Below are 7,803 nucleotides of genomic sequence, written 5' to 3' on the forward strand. Positions count from 1 at the left end.
GAGGAGGAGGAGCAGAGGCGAGAGGAAGTAAACAGTTGGATCTCCAGACCCGAAGTTGCACAAACTCAAGATCGGAATCTCCATAATCGAGAATCTTCCGCCCCCCCACCAACTCGAAGAGCCGAGGATTCCTACTCGCCGTTGGCTGTGGCACCTCCAAGACGGAGCCCATTTGCCTCCAACATTCTGGCCAAGGCGCTCCCAACTGGTCTCAAGGTGTCGAATCTATCGGAGTATGATGGAACGGGAGACCCACAAGAACACTTAGATAAATTTTATGCCAAGATTGATTGGTATGATCTGAGTGACGCCGCCTACTGTAAGGTTTTCCGCACTACACTCTCAAAACGAACGTTGGCTTGGTTTAACCAACTGCCCACTGGAACTACTTCCAGCCTCGAGCAGTTAGTTCAGCGTTTTTTGCACCACTTCTCCATGAACAAAAATGTCCCGAAAACAGCGGCATATCTATTTACTATTCGTCAGAGGGAAGACGAGACTCTGAGAGACTTCATGTAAAGGTTCGTAGATGCAGTGCATGAGGTTCCTCATGTTAATCAAGAGTTGTTAGCCAGTATTGTCCAACAGAATCTACAACCGGGAAGATTCAAAGAGTCTATAGCCGGCAAGCCCCCTAGCACCATGGAAGACTTACTCGTGCGCTCCCAGAAATACATCCGGATTGAGGAGTCTAATGCTTTGGATCCTTCCCTTAGCGGCAAAAGGAAGGGTCGGGAAGAGGAAAAAGTGCCGAAAAAGAAAGAGGAACGCAAGCATGTACCTCCGGCGGGGTTTGCTCACTATACCCCTTTGAATACTCCCAAGGGGGGGATATTAATGGTGGCGGAACAACAAGGGATAATCAGTCAATGGCCGGCAAAGATGAAAGATAACCCCAAGAGATTCAAATCCGAAAAATATTGTCATTTTCACCGAGACAGGGGACACACGACGGAGGAGTGCCATCACCTGAAGAATTAGATAGAAAAATTGATCCAGCAGAGATACTTAAAGGAATATGTCAACCACTATGCACAAGGACGCCAATTTGACCGTGGGCCGAATGTGCGAACTCCTCGTGACGATAACTATCCCACCGCAGGAGTCATCCCGTGACCTCAAAAAGATCAACAAGCCATGAAGGAGGAACTCAAAGTTCACGTAGCGGAAAAAATTATTTTTTGGCTAGTCACTTGTAATAGGAGAAAACTCGAGTAGTAGCTCGACATATCCTTATCCCCTTTTGATTTTCCGAAAAACTTTGTATTCCAAATTTTGAGTAATGAAGTTGGTTTTCTTGTCGTCGTCCCAACAAACAAAACAAACTTAGACATAGAAATCCTTGAAGTTTCACGAGGACCCTAGAGGCAAAAATCGTCATTGTCATATAGACAAAAGTCGCTATTGCCCCGGGACCCCCTAAATGGAACTTTCATTGAGATCCTCGTTAATAATGTCGCCCCGAAAACTTTACATCCCTTTGAAGTTGGTGAAAGACCGACTCCGGGACATGAAGTATCCTTTGAGGCAAAATCCCCTCTTAAAAATTATTGGAATCGAAAAATTTTGCCTTGGAATCGGAAAATTTTGCCCCCCCGTCCGAAGTTGGTAAAAACCTAACTATGGGGCTTGAGCAAAAACATCACTAGAGGCAATATGGAGTACTATCGAGTTACCTACCAAAAGTTCAACCTAATGGATGGTGAAGAAATCACCCCAAGAGGCTACGTCCTAAAAAAAAAAAAAAAAATTGCGCCGCTTCACCCTCTCCGAAATCTTGGGGGGGGGCTCCATTACCAAATGTAAGAATTGTTTACGGGAAATCTCATCTCTTGAAGATGACGTCGAATTTCTCAAAATAAATGGAAGAGTTTGGCGCGAAAGATGAATAAATTCTGAATAACCTCTACCAATATAAAATGAGAGCAAGTATTGTTAAAAAATATTTGATGGTGTAGTGGTAAAAGTTCCTACTTACCACCCTTTTAACCTGGGTTCAAAACCCAGGTGACGCAAAAATTAGCACCTCCTGGTGCGCCGTACTCCACCTGGTGCACCAGCTCGAGGCACGAGCTGGGCTCGGGGTGCACACCCCCCCCCCCCGGCCTCCGCCTCGAGCTGAGTGCGCGCGCCCACGGTCGCGCCATCCCCAGCTCGAGGCAATGCCTCGAGCTGGGCTCGGGGTGCACCACCTGGTGCACCCCCGCGGCCTCCAGCTCGAGGCAATGCCTCGAGCTGGAGGTGCGCGCGCCTGCGGCCGCGCCAGCCCTAGCCTCGAGCTGGGTTCGAGGTGCACCGTACGACCGAGGTGCACCCACTCCCATGTGTTAACTCAATTCAGAAAAATATTTACTCTCGCACAAAATATTCTACCAGAAAGTTCATATTCCGTCCGAGAGTGGGGGCTGTATGATATACATTAGTAAAAAAATATATATAAAATTATAAGGGCAAAAGAGTAATTGGATATATAGGAGGCACATCATAAGTACATAAAACCTATCACACCATATAATTTCCAACACCCCTATAAATACCAAAATACTAATTTTTTAATCCAAGACTATTATTCATTGACAAGACCCCTCCTTCTTGAGAATTACACATTTTGTGGAAACTATATTTCACCTGGTGTAAAATTTCGTCGTGGTAAAATCTCGATTTATTCCTTAGCAAAAAACCTCGACCACATCATGCGTAAAGAATTAAATATTCTTTTTTTTTCATATGACATCCTAAGTTTTACAAAAATGGACTTTTTTTTTAATAGGAAAATAAGAAACTTTTCATTGCAATGTAGTATCCAAAGCTACAAAAGTCACAACTGCAGGGGGATAACATGATTACCCTCAACAAAGTCACAAGTTGTTCGCGCAAAGAAATGAGAAAGCACAATACCAGATCTCTTCACTAAAGAAAAACAACAAGACAAAAATTGAGAAGCTAGATGTCAGAACGATCGATCCAATGAAAGAAAAGTATTTGCCTAGAGCACGAAGATTTTTTATCAAGTTCACATAGTCACCCTCGAAAGTCACCAACCTACAATCCTTTTAGATCGCCAATTGCATAGCTTCCCTCTCATGCACGGCCTCAGCCATCTCACCATCCCCAGGTTGAGCCACTCGCCTAGACACCCAAGCCACACAAACACCGTTCGCATCCCGAGCAACCACCGCAACACCCATCTCCTTTCCATCACCAAAAGCAGCACCATCGAAGTTAACTTTAATGGAGTTTGGAGAAAGAGTTTCCCATGAACGGGATTGAAGTAGAGGCCTGCAAGAGGAATAAATCCAAATAATGGGACGCAAAACATGAAACCTAAGGGGGGTTGAGACATTTACCATCCATCAACTTTTGGTTTCTACACCACTATATTGACCAACAGAAGCAAAGAAAGAGGCCAAATTCCTCGGCATCCATATGAGAGGAAACACTTTGTATCCACTGAAGAACCAAGAAGAACTTTCCAAATATGAAATTTCAGCTTATAGTGGATAATCCCCATACCTGGCAAGCAAAAGGACATAAGACCAGCGAGTGTAAAACATCCTCCTCCGGGAAACAAAAGGGACACACAGCTTGAAAACTCGAAACTCGTCTAATTAAATTAGCGCTTGTTGGGAGAGCATTGAGGCAAGCGTGCCATACAAACACTTTCACCTTGTTTAGAAGTTTGGACTGCCAAACCTTCCTCCACCATGGAAACTCAACCACTCCCAAGGAACTAGTACCAAGTTGATCTTTGAGGGAACAAGCAAGGTGATAGGCATTTCAGACTAAGAACATCCCATTGCTGGAATAATGACACACGAGGAGGTCCGAGTCACCAAGACGATTGAGAGGAATGCCAAGGATGACAACATTGTCTTAGGGCCAGAACAACTCATGCACTAAACGAACATTCCAATCATCACTATCTGAATCCATCAAGTCCGAAACACATAGATCAACCAAAGAAGTAGGAGCTGGAGTAATAGGTCGAAAAGAGCGAGGCCGAGGAAACCAAGGATCAAAGCAGATGCAAATGCGAGAACCCGAACGCCACACCACTTGCACCCCGCTCGAAATAGATTCTGAGCTGCCAATATATTGCGCAAGGTAAAAGAAGATTTACTACCCAAAGTGGCTAAAATACGTCCTCGTTAAAGAAGTACCTAGCTTTGAGCACTTTATTAATGAGTTTGTCTGAGTGGATCCAAATACGCCAAAGCTTTTTAGCTAACATCGCCAAATTGGACAGATGAAGCTTACGAAAACCCAGGCCACCCATTAACCTACTCTCACACAAGCGGTTCCACGAGATCTAGTGAATCTTATTCTACCCCCAATTGCTCCACTAGAAGTTGGCCATTGTACTATGGATCTCTTTTAACATGGTGATCGGGAGTCGAAAGCAACCCATAACATAGGTAGGGACTACTTGAATGACTGATTTAATCATCACCTCCTTTCCTGCTTGAGACAACTGCTTCACTTACCTTGATTCGAAGAGAATGGTAATGGAGGAAAGAAGTTAGATGCACCTAATTTAAGCCTTCGAGGTGGAGACAAGATGTCAGGGCCATTAATGCAAATATGCAAATTGGATGTAATTTGGTTGGACAAGGGGGACTATTTGGAAGCAAAAAATCAGGGTAAATTAGGCAAGACAATATGAGGGGGTCTTCCAAGTGGGAAGAGAGAATTAAATCCCACCCTTGCAAGCGGGATTCAAATCTATATATTGCAACATAGTAGCAGGTCTTGCCAAAAATATTGGACCGTGCAAAAATTCTATAAACAAGTCATTAGACTGGATAAGGCCAGATAGCCTGACTAATGTTGCCTAGTAAACAAGGCCTTAATATATTACAACAAAGGGCGACTTTGTATTCTTATGACATACAAGAAGAGCTTCTTTAATTTTTTTTTATTTACTCATTTTTTTAAGACAAGTGACTAAGAAAGTCTTAAAATTTATATTTTTAAGTGAAAGGATTGAAAATTATTAAATTACAACATAATATAGTCGAGAACATATTTATATACTACTATGTGCTTCCCAGTACTAACGCTGCTTTATTGCCTATAATACTAACATAACTGATGAAATGCTTCAAGCTGAGGTCGCAGAGCTGAGCTCAGATCGCACAGTAGAAACAGAGGTTGCAGTGTAAAAGAAAGGAGAACAATGGCTGCCTTCTTTAGTTGAAGTTTAAATTATGTTTCTCAGGAACACGTTTTTATTTAGCCATTTTTTATTTTGGCACTTAGTTAGTTTAGTTGGTTAGGCTTTTTCGTTTTTTTCTTTTTTAATTGTTTTCTTCCTTCTTCATTTTCATCAATGCACAGTTGTAGAAACCAGAACTTTCCCTCTTCTTATTTTGCAATGGGACAATCTTCTTTCTTTTCTTCTTGATTTTCAACATGGCATCAGAGCGGTAAAACTCTGAAAGTAGCTACTCGTTCTTCTTACTCTGCACTTCTTGAAGAAAGAATATCGCTTATTAAGCAATGGCAGCACAGTTTGGAGAAGCCAGAAAACAAATTAATAATAAAGGAGGCTTTAAGAAAGGAGGATTCATGGACAAGAAGCAATTGTAGTGTGATCACTGCAAAAAGAAGGTACACTCTAAAGAAACTTGTTTTGGACTAACCGATTTTCCTGACTGATACAAGAATCTTGCAGAACAAAGAAAACAACAAACCACCCAATACAAAGGCATTAAATGCAAGATTGGAATGTGAGGAAAGCAACCTGCAGGAAATCTTCAAGACAGAAACTTATGGGCACCTTTCTAAGCTTATAAGGAAAGAAGTCTTAAGGGCATTCAGTATCAGAATGCCAGCTAGCTGTGCTCCAATTTTACTGATCTTGAAAGCATCGCAAGTACATCAATGTCACTAACTAAAAATATACCTATATCAATAACTTTTGGGTCATTGATATTGGGGCATTAGCCCATATGTGTGCTAACTTGACAGCTTTTAAAACATTGACACCCTCTAAAAATGGAGCTCTGTAAGACTGCTAAATGGGACTACTCAACAAGTGAGACTTGCAGGAGATGTTTACATTTCTAAAAACATCAGACTAATGCATGTTTTATATATACCTACTTTCAAATACAACTTGCTTTCAGTCAGTAAATTGTGTAAGGATGGACCTTTTAGTGTATATTTTACACATCAAGATTGTGTTGTGCAAGACCCTTAGACTAAAGAGGTAATTGTTGTCGGTAGACAAGACGGCAGACTCTATGTCTTAGAAAGGGAGCCACAAGCACACTTGGCAGAGAACATTAGTGTAGCACCCCATTCGCTACAAGAGTTATATCTACCCTAAACGTCATACTTATAGTAATCCATGTGTTCATATATATACATTTGCACATAATCATCTAATCAATTTGCATACGTAATCCCAACACGTCATAATAGGTATTATCAACCCACAATATTATATATAAATATACATATCACACACCACAAAGTGATTCGTCACAAGTAATCTGTACGTTTATATTCTCTCTGTACAGACAAGATGTGATTGTACTCTAACTGACAAAGAGGAAAAAACTGCATACTGGCCCGACCTGCCTGAGTATAGCGCATATACCTACTCTTCAATAGTCAGACACCTCAAAGTCTATTCCTGAATGAAAATGTCAGCAGAGGGATGAGCCTGCCACTCAATAAGTAAATAACCAACCCTATCTATATATGCATATCAAACACAGCCCAAACAAGAGGAACAGGCAACACACATGGAATACAGTCAATTTAATTCCAACATAATCAGCTTTATTACACCACATGACTATCTCATAACATGACAATCAATCAAACTCCATTTTTCCTAGTTTGCTTACCAGAAGGTAATATTGTGTTTTTTCCGCCAACTCAATCTCACCGTTATATAAATTTAAGTGAACCCCCTTGACAGCCGGCTCATCAATCTCATTTCGCACATAGCATTTTCATTTCGCACATAGCTTTTTCATATCGCACATAGCTCTTTCATTTCGCACATAGCTCTTTCATATCGCATCAAAGCTCTTTTTATTTCATTTCGCCTTGTAGGCTTTTCAACACATCAAGGGGTATTCACACCACAATTATATTTAATTTCCACCACTCCATCATTTCCACATATCACCATCCTTGTAAGCAACTAGTAACGTAAAATAGTATATCAACATATTCTCACTTTTAGACACCCACAACATAACATACAACAAACATGATATTTCAACGTATCTTCGCATTCCACGTACATAGTATCGTCAATCAAATTAAATCATTCACCACTTATATATTTTCAAATAAACCAACGTCAGCATGAACCAAAAATTTATATAACAGTAATATCACAAATAAATGGAACATATATAGATAATACTAATTATTTACTTACCTCAACCTCACATAGTTTCTTTCTACTCAATCGCTAATTGTCAGTCCTTTCACCTCACCCCGTATCCTATAATGAGTTATACCACATACAATTAATATATCGAGAATATCGTAATTTCTTTTAAATATAATATTAAATATCATTTGTACAATTTCTAATAATTCTCTAATATTTCATTTCTATCGAAATACAAATCTTCATTTTTCATCTTTATTACATACCATTTATTAAATATAATTTTTGAAATATTTCTATGAATTTTCTATCAATTTCTTGCTATTATACTCTTTAATTGAACAATAATACACATAATTGCGTATTTGGTTAACAATTCTGATGGAATTAGCTATAATAATATTCAAATAAAATATTTGATATTTAATGTGACACTATTTTAAATA

This window comes from Sesamum indicum, linkage group LG11, assembly GCF_026168435.1.
Source record: "Sesamum indicum cultivar Baizhima isolate 11 linkage group LG11, ASM2616843v1, whole genome shotgun sequence".
Taxonomy (NCBI): Eukaryota; Viridiplantae; Streptophyta; class Magnoliopsida; order Lamiales; family Pedaliaceae; genus Sesamum; species Sesamum indicum.